We start from the raw sequence: 16,938 nt of genomic DNA, 5'->3' as shown, positions 1-16,938 counted from the left end.
ATCAAGACATGGGGTATAAACCGTGATGACATCTTTATGTCACATGTGTGTTCTCATCGGATCTTAATCAGACACCTGTATTCACTGAAGAAAAACTGATCTGAGGTTTGAGTCGGGAACCAAGATAAACAAAACTCAGATGGGTGTTTCTGTGGCTCAAGGCACTGTTATAATTTTAATAAAATTAAATAAATTGATAAATCAGCAAGTGTGAGGAGTAACGCTAGCTATTACTTTAATAGTGGAAAGAGACTTGAATGTAGTTGGCTTCCAGTCTCTCTGTTCTTTTGAACATATTTAACATGTAAAGGATCCGGAGCATCTCTCCAGATGTGACCGACAGCGAGCTGGCCAGCTCCCAGGTGGAGGGCACACACTGGGCACATCCCTGGGCAACACGAGACGAGCTGCAAGCCCTGTGGCCTCGGGTTCCACACCTGCAAGCATCACGGCAGTGTAGTGGACAATGACAATGATCCTTCCATCTTCAAAATTATCATTTCAATCTGACCCTACTGCTTGGGATGATGTTAATTGCTAATTTTTAAAGTTACGATTATGTAAAAACAGTATAACAATATTAGGACTAAAGCAGAAAAGAGAAATGTCACCCATAAGTCAGATTTGACCCTAGTGGATTAAACTTTCCTTAGGGTTCCACAACTCTATCTGCCCTTAACTGCACATATAGGCAATTTTCCTTTCATTGTAGTCATACCTGAGACTCCAATGTCTGTATATAAAACATTATATAATGCACATTTCCCATGGTGCTAGACTTTGTGGTTACTGCTTTATTTTTAATATCTGAGGCATTCAAATTTTTGTTTTTTAAACTGGGGATGCTGTGGGTTTGCAGAACAATCAAGCACAAAATAAAAGGATTCTCAATAATACCACCCTATTAACATCTTGCCTTGGTGTGGTACATTGGTTCCAGCTGATAAAAACACATTTACACATTTTTACAAATATACTATTACCCCAAAGTCTGTGGTTTAACCTGAAGTTCACTGTGTGTGCTGGTCAGTTTCAAGGATTTTCCTCTTTTTAGAATGCATGCTAGTACCATCCATACAACATAACATTTCCCCTTTTAACCACATTTAGATATATATTTCAGTGCTGTTAATTCAGTTCACAGTGCTGTGCTACCATCACCATTACCAAAACACTTCCACCATTCTACACAGAAACTGGACATTTTTAAGCTTTATCTCCTTAATGGCTAAAGTTCATAAAATTAATAAACCCACAGTTGTCAGGATATTTAGTTTATTCCCGGTTCTTTGATTTTCCTAATGATGTTGCAATGAACATCCTCATTCCAGTCTTCCCTCAAGATTAGTTCCCAGAAAAGGGATTACCGAGCCAAAGGGCAAGACTTTATAGCTGGTGATTCACCCCACCAAATTGCTTTTGGAAGGCTAACTAGTTTACTCTGCCATCAGTGTTGATTTCACCACAACCTCGTCATATATAAATACATATGAGTGAGTTCAAGGAATATAAATTTTGTCAATTCACTTTGCATTTCTTTGAGGTTAGCGGGTAAAACATTTTTCAATATTTTCCTCCTGGTTGTGGGTTTCCCTTCAACAGTTGGCTATTTGTGATGGTGAAGCTGATGTTTGTTTCTCTTCTCAATTGGTGGGAGCCCTCGTGTAATGTAAACATTAACCATTATTCAATGTGTTTCTAAGTTGTGGACCCCCAGCCACCACGTCTGCCCCCCATAAAGCAGAATGACCAAATTTCATGCAGACTTAAGGTGTATTTCCTTTGCAATTTCTCCTATTCCTTCAAAACAGAAAGCTATCACACGAACAAGGCGCCAATCGGTGTGTATGCTATGTGGCCATTTCTGTTTTTAAAATTACACACGTGCATGTGAATACATACATAAAAACAGATGCTATGCTTATACATAGGCCACTCTGAGAGGCTACGTAAAGAACTGGTCAGAAAGATTGCCTCTGGGTTCTGGAATGGGATGGTGGGGGAAATATTTATTTTATATCGCATATATCTAACCTTTCGATTATGTCAATTTTGGGAACAGGCCGAGTCCTCTTCACACACACAGGCCTGCCCCTGCCCCACAGGTGCCCTGAGAAGTTTCCTGTTGTATTTGTAGTGTTTTCTATGTAGCTATAAATAAATGAGAACACATTTTACTTTTGTCTCTTTCTAAAATAAAAAGTAATGATATTCTGAATCTTGCTTGCTTTTCCCACTTCACAATAGACCCGGGATAACTTTCCACATCAGTTTTTACAGGCAGCTTATTCCTTCTTTCTTTTACAGCTACCCAGAACTTCACTGTGTGGACTCACCCCAGTTTATGTAACAATCCTCTAGAGCAGTGTATTTGGGTTGTTTCCAAAATTTCGCTATTGTTAAACAATGCCACTGCAAATCATTTCGCACATGAGTCATTTCACACAGGTAGAGCGGTTCCCAGAAGAGGAAGTGCATTGCCAAGGAATCAGTTCACTTACAACTTTGACATGTAACACGATGCTTCCCTTTAGAAGAGGTATGTTATATTTATTCTCCCACCAGCAATGTGTAGATTCCACTGAACCTTTGAACTATTTTTACCCTGTAATATGGAATTTCCTTTTACAATAGATTAATTCAGAAAACAAGAACGAAATCATCACTCCAGAGAGGTGTGATAAGTATACAGTTCTACATTATAGTTTTTCTAACACTTAAGATCTTCTAGTGCATCTCAAATTTGTTTATGAGTATAGCTGAGAACCCAAAGTGCCTCGCTGTAATTAACCTTTATTAAAGAAGACACGTATTACATGCACAGCCGTACTGGGTAAAACGTGCGGGTACAAACCGCTCCCTAACTACCAGTCAGCTGGCCTGCTCGGGAGAGGAGGAAAAGCAGCCCCACACTGGGACCCGGTGGTTTCGGCCAGCCCCAATTTCACAGTATCCCACGAGGCCTCTCTGCGATGGGATGGCCACACAGAAAACAAGGCCGCTTTGTAATCATAACTGAACACAAACAATAACACAAACACTGTCCAACCACAAAACTGACTATACATCCTCTTACCCTACTAAAATTTGTTACCATGTCTTTATTAATTACAGTATTAGCCTTTCCAACCCTCCCTCGTTCTAGATAAGCGTGATTGAGATACCCAATCACAGAATTACCCCCACTTCCTGCTAACATTACCCCTGCTTCTTCAACTCCTCCCCAAATCACCCACACAAACCCAAATCCTGTAACTCCTCTCTGATACCATCTTACTGGGGTGGCTCCAGCTCCCCACGGGGGGCCAACGAGTCAAAAAACCTGCCTTGGTAAAAGGCCGCTGCACTCCTGGCAGCCTCTAGCTGGCGGCACTGTTCCTTCCACAGACACTTCCTGTGCCCCCCGTGGGCCCTCGTGGAGCTGACCTTCCGGAATGACAGAGCTGGCAGGGACGCTGATACTCAGTCCAACCCTCTCCCTGCACAGAAGGTTAACAGGGCTCTGAAGCCAACAGCCAGTGTCCCAGCCAAGACTAGATTTCCTGCAGCGGGAATGAGGGGTCTTTCCACCACACTGCTTGGGAGAAGGAAGTGTCCCCCTCATTCCACGTGGATTTTTTGGGGGGGAGCATGGGCCAAGAGTCGAAGTCGGGCGTCCCCTATGGCGAGCGAGCGGTCTACCCCGGCCCACTCACGCACCCTCTATGGGAGTTTTTGAGTTATTTTCCAGTTAATTTTGTAGTTATGACACAAGTTGCATTTTTATCATTTTTTGGACGCACTGTCATGAAGGACTGGTCTTTTTACCCAAGATTTTTCCCTAATTGGGAAAGTCGCTGCACAAGTGTGAGCACTGAGTGAAGCAGCAAGCATTCATGCAATGGTACTGTATATTCTTCATGAGACTGAAAGGAGTAAAGGATGAGGCACAGATTTGGAGTGAAGAGCTCCTTTCTTCTTAGGCATTACAAGAAATGCAAATCTTTAAAACTGCAGGTCATTAAAAATTTTAGTGAGAGAATCGACAGTTACAATTGCCAGTGACTTCTACTTCTGGGGATGAAGATGTGACGTGGCTTGGGAAGCCCATTCGAGCAGTCCCTTTTAATAGTGCAGATGCAAGGTGGCTGAGCTTGCCACATTGCTATGACAAATGCTATGTAATGGGTTGGCTTAAACAATGTGAATCTATTGGCTCAGGGTTTTGAGGCTAGGAGCAGTCCCAAATCAAGGTACCGGCAAGGTGTGCTTTGTCTCCAGAGATTTGTAGCATTCTGGTCCTGGCTGCCAGCAACCTTGGGGTTCCTTGGCTTGTATTTCTGCCTCTTGCCACAAGGCAATGTACTCTCCCTTCTTTGCTTCTAGGACTTCCAGGTTCTCTTTAATCTGGATTATGGCCCACACTGAATCAGTTGAGCCCCTCCTTAACTGAAAATAAAACCTTCCAAGGGCCTATTTAGAATGGGTTCACACCCACAGGAAAGCACACCAAAATGAAGAACACATATTTGTTGGGGTACATAATTCAATCCACCCCCCAAGGTATGGAGGAGCTACTACTCTGGAGGGAGGATATCACTGGACACTTCTTACTTGATGAAGATATTCCCATGACCCTGGGAGGCACCAGGGGGGCGGGGGCGGGAGGGAGGGAAGTTGTGCCTAGGGTTCAAGGATTTCCTGGGAAGGAACACTCTAGTGCCTAATGTCTCCTCCTTTGAAGGTCAAGGTTATTAGATCGTCTCTCATGAATGGAGGTGGTCCTAACACAGGTAAGCCCAGGGAAAGGATGCCAGCCCTTTTATCCTGTCCTTCCTGGCACGTGGTATAGGGGGTCGGTCTAGACTGCTGACCTCTATTCCCATTAGTGCCATGGGAACTTTAGGGGCAGGCTGATGTGGGCATGGTGTGCGCTGATGCTGACACTTACACCGAGCCTCTGCCACGTGGGCATCCAGGAGAGAATGGCTGCCATGCCAGGCACACATGTGTGAGTTACTTCTAAGCAGCACAAGCTCAGCCTTGACTTACAGCATTCTTGCCTGCATGTGCCAGGTGCTTTGTGAACTCTGAAGAAGCCCATCGGCCCGGTAGGGATAGATAAGGAGGCTTACCCCAAGACTCCTCTCTCGGGACTGCCAGGTGTTCAAGTGAGGGGTGGGTCCGGCCTCTGGGTTGGTGGAGGTCAGCGTGGACCACTGGTGGGTCAAAAGCAGCCAAGGGGTTCATGGACTTACCTCAGGAGGAAGGTCTCCCGCGAGAGAAGAAAAGGCATTCTTAACATATCCCAGAGGAGAGGCCCAGAGTCATGAACATAGTGATATTAAACAGGGCCGTGGCTACCTCTTAACCCAGGCTGGTGAAATGGATCAGCTATCTAAAAGGGAAAGACATAATCCTCTGCCTCGAGGGTCTTATGTTGCACAAAAACTCCACTAGGCAAGGATCACACCACCCTATCTAAAGATGAGGAAACTGAGGCTCAGTGAGATTGAAGAGCGTGCTCAAGACACCCCACCCCTGGAAATGCCCCAGAGGGTCCAAGTGGACCAATTCCCTGTCTCCGCTTTTATGAATGTGGAACACAGGCTGCTCACTCCCTGTCCCTGCTGCTGCCCCTTCCACTGTCAGCTCACCGCAGGGCCCCCAGGGGCCAGCCCAGGTAGCACCATGGGGCCGGTGGCCTCCCCTCAGTTGCACGTCTGGGAATGGTTCCCCTCGCCACGCTCCCAGCCCCGGGCCCTGCCTCTGCACTCAACAGTTGTTCGGGCCTCAGCAAGTCTGAGAGGAGGCACCCTGGGGGACCTAAGAGGCATGTGAAGCCCTGGAGCTCCCTGCCAGCCTCCCTGAGCCCCTTCGCTCAGACATCCGGTCCTGGGCACCGGTGCACCCTGCCTGCACACAGCCTCCTCCCTGCAGCCGCCTCCCAGCAGCCGCCCCACACTCCCGCGCAGAGGGGCCTTCACAGGAGAAGAGCTGAGAGAAAGGAGAATGACAATGGCCTGTTCCACAACAGAAACTAAAATGCATTTGGAGTCAATTTGCTGAATTAAGTTCTGAGGCCCTGGGGGGCCACAAGGGAAGGAATCCAGGCCCCTCCCCAGCTCCTTGTCTGCTCAATTCCCCCCCTCTGTTCATGCTGTTTTTATAATTTAACTGGGGAGAGGAAGAGGGCATGACTTCATCTTTGTTCCTCCAGATTAGACTTGTCTTAAATTTGCTCCACCTCATTCTTGGAGCAGATCTTTCTGGTTAACTGGGTTTTCCCGACAATTAGTTCCCAGAACTGAGCCCTGCCCTCTGGAAACAGAGTTCAAGTTCTGAAACTCCCCTGGCTGCCCGTCCACACCCCACCCCTTCCTCCTGTGCACTCACCTTGCCCTCCCCCCGCCTCCACCCCAGCCCTCCTTTCAGCCTTTCCTGGACACCCACGACCAGGCCAGCTGCCCCCTGGAGCCCCGCAGCTTTGCTCCATCTTTTGTGCCTGCCCTTCCAAGCGCCCTCCTGCAGAAACTTCTAACTCGTCGCCTGGGAAGCTGAACGTTGCTGGGTTTGATTATTCATATGGAGCACGTTCATGGATCCACTACACATCAGACACCTAACCTCGGCCAGGAAAAGCTACCTTTCAGAGCAGCTCACCCTCACCTCTAGCGCGTTTCTCCACTAGTCTCCTTCTCAGGCTCTCACCCCACCCTCCCACCACCCCTCTGAGCAGAGGACCCTGCGGCATGAACGCTGTGCTCCCTGTGCCTCCTGGCTCCTTGTCAACCGGTTCCAACCTTCCTCTCTGTGTATCTGACAGTCCCGTTCAGTGACTCCTATCATACCCACCCTCCCTCGCCCCTCCTTTCCAGCCCTCTACCTTCATCTTGACCCATCAACCTGCTGACATTTTCCCGTCCTTAGAAAATAAGTCTATGGATTTTGTCTCTCCCTAAAGCTCTCTTCCCATACCTCACCTTCCCTGCAGAGAGCACTGTTAATACTTGAGGGTCGCGTGGTTTCCAACTCCTTCCCGTTCCTCATTTCTTCTAATTTTATTAACTTTTGAGTGTTATGTCCTTGGCTCATCCTGCCCCAGACGCCTTCTGGAAGGAGGCAGAACTTTGAAACCTTGTTCCCCTCCTCACCACGTTAGGGAAGTGATTTATCAAAAGCTGCCCACTGCCCGACTGGGTGGCGTCCCCGTCACCACTTGCGATGACTGCTGAGCTGACACCACCGACGGCTCTTCTGAAACTCCCCCAGTGGCTCACTGTGTGGTCTCAGGTGAGTTACCAGCTGCTCGGCTGCTGAGGACCCTGTCTAGGCCTCCGGCCGAGGCTGCAGCCACCAGTAATCACGGCGACTCTCAGCGGAGGGATCATGACCCGTGGGGGCGGGAACAGACAGCAGGTCAGCTGCACGGACCTGGGAAGGGCTGACACTTAAAGAGGAAGCAGAAGTGGGCCTGGAGGGAAGCCAAGAAGAGACAGAGGTAGAAGTGATCCTATAAAATGCAAATATCTCTCACGTCCCCCAGCTGTGTAAAATCCTTCCCATGTCGCCCCATTAGGTTTTTGATAAATTCAAATCTCTTGGGAGCTGCCTGAGAGCTCTGTTTCGTGCCGTTCCCCAAAAGGTACTCAGTTCCAGCCACACGCTCTGTGTTTTCACTCCAGTGTAGCACTCGGCCTCTGTGTTCAGGCTGCTGCTTCGCCTTCTTCTTCTTTTCTTTAGATAAGAGTGGGCCCAGGGAAGAGGGAGCTGAGGCGGAGGCGTCCACGCGCAAAGATGAGGCATTATAAAAGCAGGTGATGGGGTGACGAGGCCCAGCAGGGAGTAGCAGAGGGGAAGGCGGCCAGGCCTCCAATCACGGGGACTCTGAGCGAGGGTCTGTGGTGGGCCGGGGCGGTGGGCAGAGCACAGCGGAGGGCGGGAGTCCACTCACTGCAGCCGCAGCAGTCCGGGCTGGGAGATAGAGGGCCTCTGAGCCAGGGTGCGCCTGCCCAGGGGTTTCGAACAGGGGGAGGATGGAGGGAGGTGTTTGGGCTTAATGGAAAGGCAGGACACAGGGTCAGAGAAGCCGGCAGGGCTGGGCCAGCAGGTCACAGAAGGGCCTGGGCACAAGATACAGTGTGTGGACTGTATCCTGAGGCCACTGCTCCCCAAAATGGGGCAGAGGCAGCTCCAGTGACTTTGCAGGGTGCACAGAGTGTGTCTAAAATAATACATATTGTAGTAGTTACTTAAAGAGCATTAGTATCACATTATAAATTTGCATTATACCTCTGATTTCGCAGATAGCACTGTTCAGGAAAAAGGCTAAATAAAAACAAAACAGGATGAGTGGACTTACTGCTTTAACGCAGCACAGATGGCACATGGATGGGGGTGCGTGCCAAAGCGGGGCGCCGACCCCTGCAGCTCAGGGGGCGCCGCGGCAGGCAGTGGGGATGCAACACCCAAGGCCTTAGCAGGAGGGAGGCAGGGCCGGCCCCGCAGCGGGGAGGCTGCCATAGGGCCAAGCAGGGAAGGCCGGGGCAGGGCCTGAAACGAAGACAGCAACGGTGTCCAGCAGGAAGGGGCAGAGCTGGACCTGGGGCGCGGGGCGGGCCGGGGAGAGGCTGGCCATGCCCACTCCCCCCGCCACCTCCCTGGCTCCGACCCATCCCAACACGGGTAAGACCCAAAGCCAGCACCGCACGCGCCACTCAGGCGCGCTGTGAAATGAGCAACGCAGGCTTCATCGGATTTCCTCATGGGCCTCAGGGGGCTTGAACGTCAACACAAGGCCCCCCACAGGACACCGTGTGCTCAAGTTACAGATCCTCACTCAGCAGAGAGAGCTGTCATCGCGGGAGAAGAGGTTCAGGGAGGGCAGCCCAGCACTCCAGACTGCAGGAGAAGATGCAGCAGCTGCAACAACTAACTCTCATTCAGTGCCCAACAAGCGCATTTTCCCCACAAGGCAGGCACTCTGAGTGCTGTTCCTTGTCACTGTGCAAGAAACAGATGCTTGCACAGGTGAACGAACTCACCCGAGGTCACAGGGCAGGTTCAGGGTGGACCTGGGGTCAGCCTCAGGGCTGGGTACCATGGGACCCAATTTGCTTCACTCTTTCCTTTATGGTCAGTCTGGCACTCCTGTTTCATAAAAACCTGTCCCTGACGAACTGGCAGGGTAACGGACAAAAGACCTGAGAGCTGATGCTTGGAACAAAAATTCCACTTTTCATACCTGACATCCGTGGGCTCTAGGCATAATTGCAATCCATTTTCATTCAACAAGACTCACTAGTAGTTTGGGAGGGATCTGACTGACTGTTGCTTACCTTTCTTTCTTTCTTTTTTATACAAAGCTGTGGGGTAAATCAGGAAAAACACAAATTTCTAAACCACAGGTGTGCTCCCGAACTGGTTCTACCTCTTATTAGCTGAAGGTCAAAGAGAACTTTTATAAAGTTCCTTCTGTATGAGCATTTAAAATCTTGCCACCATATAAGCCAATAAACTTAACCAAAATAACTCCTTGTTATGCTATCAAGGGCAACTGGTCTGGTAGAAAAAGAAGTTTGGACTAAACATGAGCAAAATATAACCCTCAGCCACCCACCGGATTTAAAAGTTATACGGGGCCGCTTAGACAATTTAATAGCTGTTACATTAAAAACACTCCAGAGTACATAGCGGCTCCAAGAAAGGGAACTTACTGCAAGAGGACAAGTGAGGAAAGGGAAGGAGAGGGAACAGCGACCAGGAAAGCACCAAGAGACTTTGAACTGATTATAAATTAAAGATCCTCATATGTACTTCTGCCTTCGCCCTCCACACACAACCCCAGAAGCTGACTGCGAAGCACTTTCTGACACAGAGGTCAAGGCTGGAAAAGAACCACCTTTTAAAATCCTGCCCTAAGTGCGATGTTCTGGCCTGAGGTCCTTCCGTGAAAAAGTTAACAGTCTGGTGCTAGTGTTCTCAGGTTTCAACTTTACACAGCTCCAAAAGAAGCCGGTGGCAGGTTTTCCCCACCCTGGCGTGGAAAGACCCATTAAAGGTCTCCAAGTGACTATCAAGAGGGAACTGTACTGACGAAGCATCAACTAAATACACTGCTTTGTTCGGCATCACCAAGAATAACAGGAAAGCTCTTCTTAGAACCACTGGTCAAAACGACAGTTAGCAGTTATAAAAAGCACCTTTGCAAAACAGGTAAAAAGTGAAAATTGATATTAATCAGTTTAGAGACCTTAGGTCGGCAGCCAATAGCCTATACTCAGCAGAAGATGTGTTCTGTCTAGTCTGCTCACTGATTAAAAGGAAAAAATTAAACAGGGGCCAATCCTTAAAACTTGGGGAGTTCTGATACACATCCTCTATATTCCAACTTCCTCGGAAAAAGGTGGGAAAACCTGGCAACACCTGCCTGCCATTCCTCCGCTGCATTAGCTGCTCCCTGGGGCCAGGCTGTGATGAAAACCCCGAGCCTTCATCCCCAGCCTCCACTCCTTCAGGTGTGCAGCCTGCAGCTGTGCCCGGACGGCCAGCACAGCGGCCGCTCCTGCATACTCACTCCCAGACACTGTGCGCAGCCCCCATGGCAGGAGTGTCGCCTGCAGCGGACGTGGCCCCAGCTCCTCTCCAGATAGCGGCTGCTCCACCCCAGGAAAGCACAGCTGCCTCCTGCAGAGCCCCCTTATAAGGGGATGATTTCCTAGTGGGCTTAGCTCTGGCTGCAGAGTCACTGATTAACCCCTGGCAGATGCCAAAGCTGGTTAATGACACTCCTCTGCAGTTTGGATGGCTGCTGAATAGGGCGCATTTGAGAGGAGAAGATGACATTCTAGACTGTTACGCGTAGGAAACAAAAGGTAAAATGACCAGGAAAAGAATGACAGGATGCGAGACCTAGTCAAAGCATTTTTAAGTATTTTTTAAGAAAGAAGTGGTTCATAATTACATAACTTACATTTGTGTAGTGTTTTCTTTTTTCAAAACATATTGAATATGAAGAGACATGGATATTTCTTCAGGGATTTCTTTGGAGAAAATCTTTCTGTTTTGTTATTTTTTCCTCCTTTATTAGTAATATTCTCTCCTTAAAAACATCACGATAAAGGATAGAGTGTGACAAAATGATACATGAGACCTAAAAGTCACAGGCTTCGTATTCTGAAATACAAACTGGCTAAGGTGGGTAAGATGTTCTGGACAGAATGACACTTTAAAGTCTGTTCAAAATATGCATCTTGGCACCCTGTCTCCCAGTCCAGTAAAGATTTCAGTTCAGCCCCAATGCCATCAAAAAGCAACGTGAGGGCAGGCCATGGTGGCTCAGAGGCAGAGTTCTCCTCGGCCATGCCGGAGACCCGGCTTTGATTCCTAGTGCCTGCCCAAGCAAAAAAAAGCAAGGTGACCGGATCAGAAAATTCAGTATTAACTACGGTTAAAATTTTCACATTAGAAAACTAGATCAACTTGTGACTCATTTAATCCGTCCTTCATTCTCTAAAGACAGTGCAACTGAAATCACTTGGCTCAGACTTTATGAGGGTCCTGAGGACTTGGATGGCTTCCCATTGTGAAAAGGATTAAATAACACAATCCATTTCTTTTTGTGATTTTGCTTTTTGTTATAAAAGTAATGCATATTCACTAAATACATGCAGATGGAATATTTAATGGCAGAGATGGATGTTCTTTTAGGTAAAATCAGCTTTAAAAATTGTATATAAAATATACGCACATATACAGTATTATTACAATAATTCATGTGCTAAAAAAAGGCTGTAAGGTCACACAAATAAAAGTGCACAGCGGTTAGCTCTGTGTAGCGAAATCAGAAGACTTGGTTTTTCTTTTTGTGATTTCTAAATATTATACATACTTATAGGTATCACTTTGGTTGGAAGAAGTAAGATATTTAAACGTTTTTCTCAGTTAGACTGTAGGCTCTCATTTATCCATGCATCCATCCCACCACTTTAGATAGGGACAGCAGCTCATGTGGGGAGGGGGACAGAGCCAGGGAGGGGAGGGGGAGAGAGCTGGGGAGGGGAGGGGGAGAGAGCTGGGGAGGGGGGTGGGAGAGAGCTGGGGAGGGGAGTGGGAGCTGGGGAGGTGGGGGAGAGAGCTGGGGAGGGGAGGGGGAGAGAGCTGGGGAGGGGAGGGGGAGAGAGCTGGGGAGGGGAGGGGGAGAGAGCTGGGGAGGGGAGGGGGAGAGAGCTGGGGAAGGGGAGAGAGCCCAGGGAAGGAGTGAGAGCCGGGGAGGGGGAGAGAGCCGGGGAGGGGAGGGGAAGAGAGCCGGGGATGGGGAGAGAGCTGAGGATGGGGAGAGAGCTGAGTGACGGCGAGCACATAGAACATGCTGGCCGTGGTGACCCATGAGGTGGGGAGAGGACTGAGAGGCCGGTGATGCCCACACTCAGGCTGCAGAGATGGACAGGCTGGGGTGCTGCTGACCAGGATGGAGGCCACAAGACCATGCTGTGGGGACCGTGGCAGAGACGCAGGGGCCAGTGCAGGGAAGCTGATCTAGGTAGGACTAAGGTAGAGCAGAACACAAGGTAGAGGACGATATCGTCCACACTGTAAAACTTCGACTTTTGTGTGAGGCTAAAGGAAGAGATGTTTATTTGGTGAAAATGTATATTTTGGGTAGTGCACTTCCTAATTTAACTTGAATGGTCAGTTTAGCTGACCACTATAATTACATGGAATCCTGAATAGGGTGTGAGATTTTATTGGTTAGTATAGGACAATGTGATGCCCCGACACACCCCAGTGTAATTTGGGCACAGAATAAAGAAGTATTTGCAAAATCCTCTTGTGGAACTGGGGAGAAAGGAGGAAATATTCAACTTCCCCATCTGGGGAATTTCTGATATTTTCACCAGCACTGGGGATAAGCAATTCAACAGGACAAGTCCTCAATCTTGGGGTTTGCCCCCATGAAACTTACTCCTGCAAAGGACAGACTAAGCCTACTTAAAATGATGCCTGAGTCACCCCCAGAAAAACCCTTTGTTACTCACATGCAGCCTCTCTCTCTAAGCCAACGAGGCAGGTGACCTCACTGCCCTTTCCTCTAAGTGGGACATGACTCCCAGGGGTATGAATCTCCCTGACAACATGGGACAGAAATCCTGGGGATGAGCCAGGACCCGGCATCATGGGATTAAGAGAGCCTTCTTGACTAAAATGGGGAGGAGAGAAATGAGACAAAAATAAAGTTTCAGTGGCTGGGAGATTTCAAACAGTTGAGAGTTGAGAGGTTATCCGGGAGGTTATTCTTATGCACTATATAGACAGCCCTTTTTAGTTTATGGTGGATTGGAGTAGCTGGAGGGAAGTACCTGAAACTGTTAACTGTGCTCCAGTAGCCTTGATTCTTGAAGACAACAACTGTACAGCTATACAGCTTTTACAGCGTTGACTGTGGTTGTAAAAACCTCACGGAAGTTACTCTTAAACATCAGTGGGTCAAAGAATAAACTGCAAGAGAATTCAGTAAATATTTTGAGATGATGACAACAAGAACACAACATATCAAAGCACGGAATGGATGAAGGCAGTGCTGAGAGGGAAATTTATAACCCTAAACACCTACATTAAAAAGGAGGAGAGTGCTAAAATCAAAGACCTGACTAAATACCTAGAGAAACTAGAAAAAGAATAGCAAATTTCAAAGCAAGCAGAAGAAAAGAAATAACAAAGATTAGGGTGGAAATAAATGAAACAGAATATAAACAAACAAAAAAAACAATAGAAAAAAAATCAATAAAACCAAAAGTTGGTTTTTTGAGAAGATCAATAAAAATGATGAAACCTTAGCTGGACTGGCAAAGACAAAACAGCAGATGCAAATAAATAAAATCAGAAATGGGGGGGGGTCATTGCCATGGACCCCGAAAAAAATTAAAAGTTCATAAAAGGATACTATAAACTGTATGCCGACAAACTAGAAAACTTAGAAGAAATGGACAATTTCCTAGAAACACAGGAACAACCTACACTGACCTGAAAAGAAGAAGAAAATATTAACAAACCATCATAAATAAAGAGAGTGAATCGGTCACCAAAAACCATTCAACAAAGAAAAGCCCAAGATCAAACAGCTTCACAGGTGAATTTCACCGAGCAGTTCAAGAAGAATCAGTATCAATTCTGCTAAAAGTCTTCCAAAAAATTGAAGAGAGAACACTACCCAACTCATTCTATGATGCTAACATCACCCTAATACCAAAGCCTGATAAAGAGACTACAAGGAAACTACAGACTGATATCTCTAATGAATATAGATGCAAAAATCCTCAACAAAATACTTGTAAATCAAATCCAACGGTACAGTAAAAAAATTATAAACCATGGCCAAATGGGTTCTACCCCAGGTATGCAAGGGTAGTTCAATACTAGAAAATTAATTCATGTCATACACATATTAACAAATTGAAAGGGAAACCAACCACATGATCACCTCAATTTATGCAGAAAAGGCATTTAACAAGAATCTAGCCTCCTTTCTTGACAAAAACACTTCAAAAGATAGGAACTGAAGAAAACTTCCTAAAGGGGAACATATGAGAAACCCACAGCTGACGTCATACTCCATGGTGAGTGACTGAAAGCGTTCCTTCCAGGATCAGGAACAAAACAAGGCTGCCCGCCATCACCACTGTTATTCAACACTGTACTGCAAGTTCTTGCCAGAGCAAACAGGCAAGAAAAAAAATAACAAAAGGCGTCCAAATCAGAAAGGAAGAAGCGAAACTTTCACTATTTGCAGTTAACATAATCCTAAATTTAGAAAGCCTGAAAAACTATGACAAAGCTACTGGAGCTATTAAATGAATTCAGTAAAGTGGCAGAATACAACTTCAACACGCAAAAATCAGTAGTGTTTCCAAACACTAGTAATGAACTATCTGAGGAAGTAATCAAGAAGGAATTCCACTCACAAAAGCAACTAAACAAATCAAATATCTATGAATAAACTTAGCCAAGGATGCAAAGTACCTAAACACAGAAAACTACAAAACAAAGCTAAAAGAAAACCTAAATAAATGGAAAGACAGTTTGTGTTCATGGACTGAATGGCTAAATGTTGTTAAGATGTTGATTCTGCCCAAATCTACAGATTTAATATAATACCAACCAAAATTCCAAAACCCTACATTGTTGAAATAGAAAAGCTAATTATCACATTTATTTGGAAGGGAAAGGGTCCTTGAATATCTAAATACAACTTGAAAAAGAAGAATGAAGTAGGAGGTGTCACGCTTCTGACTTTAAAGCAAGTGTTAGAGAGGAAGTGGAGAAATTGGAACACTTGTTCACTGCTGGTGGGAATGTAAAATGGTACAACCACTGTGGAAGACGGTTTGGTGGCTCCTCAGAAAGCTACGTATAGATGTGCCCTATGATCTGGCAATCCTGTTTTTTCAGTATACACCCAGAAGAACTGAAAGCAGGGATGCAAACAAATACTTGCATACTAATGTTCATATATGTTCATAGTGGCAATTCACAATTGCCAGAAGATGGAAACAAAATAAGTGTCCATCAATGGATGAATGGATAAATAAAATGTGATATATACATATGTTTTGGTTTGCTAAAGCTGCTGAAAGACAATATACCAGAAACAGATCAGTTTTTATAAAGAGGATTTATTAGGTTACAAGTTTACAGTTGTAAGGCCATGAAAATGTCCCAATTAAGGCATCAACAAGACGATATCTGGATGCTGAAGAAAGGCTGCCGGCCTCTGGAACACTCTGTCAGCTGGGAAGGCATGTGGCTGGCATCTGCTGGTTGCTGCTTTTGGCTTTGATTCCAGTGGTTTTCTCTCTGCGTCCTGCGGGTCTTCTCTTAGAGTCTCTGGGGCGTTTCTCTTAGCATCTGTGGGTCCTCTCTTAGCTACCCCGGGGCAACCTCTGCATTTCATCTCTTAGCTTCTCTCGGCTCTACCCAGATTCTGGGTCCTTCAGGTTGTGTGGGTCCTTGCTTAGCACCTCCTGGGGCATTTCTGTCTGAGCTTTCTCCAACAGGTCTCTCTTAAAGGATTCCTTAGCAGATTAAGACCCACCCTGAATAGGCAGCTTCATATCTCCATGGAAACCACCTAATCAAAAGGGTCCCACCCAACAACAGGACTGCCCCCACAAGACTGGATTAAAAGAACATGGCTTTTCTGTGGTCCATAACAGGTTTAAACGAGTACACTATATGACGGAACACTGTTCAGCAGTAAGAAGGTATGAAGCCCTCAAGCATGCAACAATATGGATGAATCTTGAAGACATTATGTTTAGTGAAATAAGTCAGACACAAAAGGACAAATATTGTATGAGCTCACTAATATGAACTAATTATACTAGGTAAACTCACAGACCTAGAATCTAGAATATAGGCTATCAGGAAATACAATAAGGCTATAGAATGTAGAGCAGTTGTGTAACAGGCAGAATTTTTAACTAGGCTGAACTTAAGTGAGTGGAAATGGAGAGAGGTGATGGTAGCACATTATTGTGAGTATAACTAACAGTGCTGAATTGTATGTGAATGTGGTTGACAGGGGAAGTTTAGAGTCAAATATGTCACCAGAAGCAAAGCCAGAGGTTCAAACATGGTAAATCTTGCAGGGGATGATGAGTGAGACTAAAAGTACAAATAGAAAATATTTCCTCCATTTAATGGAACAAATGTATGAAACTATTACAAGGAGTTAATGATAGAATAGTATATGGGAAAAATACATTTATCGCAAACTATGACCTATAATTAACATCTTAATATTCTTTCATCAGCAGAAACAAACGAACCACACCAATGCTGGGGATCAATGATAGGGAAGACAAGGGGTATGGGTTATTTTAGGTTTTCTCTTTTTTTCTCTCTTTCTTTTCTCCTGGAGTAATGCAAATACTCGAAAATTTATCGTGGTGATGAACGCAC

At 46.2% G+C, this 16,938-nt stretch overlaps 1 protein-coding gene across 8 annotated transcripts in view; it reads right to left on the bottom strand.

Moving 5' to 3' along the window:
- NCOA7 (nuclear receptor coactivator 7) overlaps positions 1 to 16,938 on the bottom strand; it is a 172,141-nt gene that overhangs the window by 21,203 nt on the left and 134,000 nt on the right. The window lies entirely within an intron of this gene.

The sequence above is a fragment of the Tamandua tetradactyla genome, chromosome 5 (genome assembly GCF_023851605.1).
Source record: "Tamandua tetradactyla isolate mTamTet1 chromosome 5, mTamTet1.pri, whole genome shotgun sequence".
Classification (NCBI taxonomy): Eukaryota; Metazoa; Chordata; class Mammalia; order Pilosa; family Myrmecophagidae; genus Tamandua; species Tamandua tetradactyla.
This window is presented reverse-complemented; position numbering and strand designations above follow the sequence as displayed.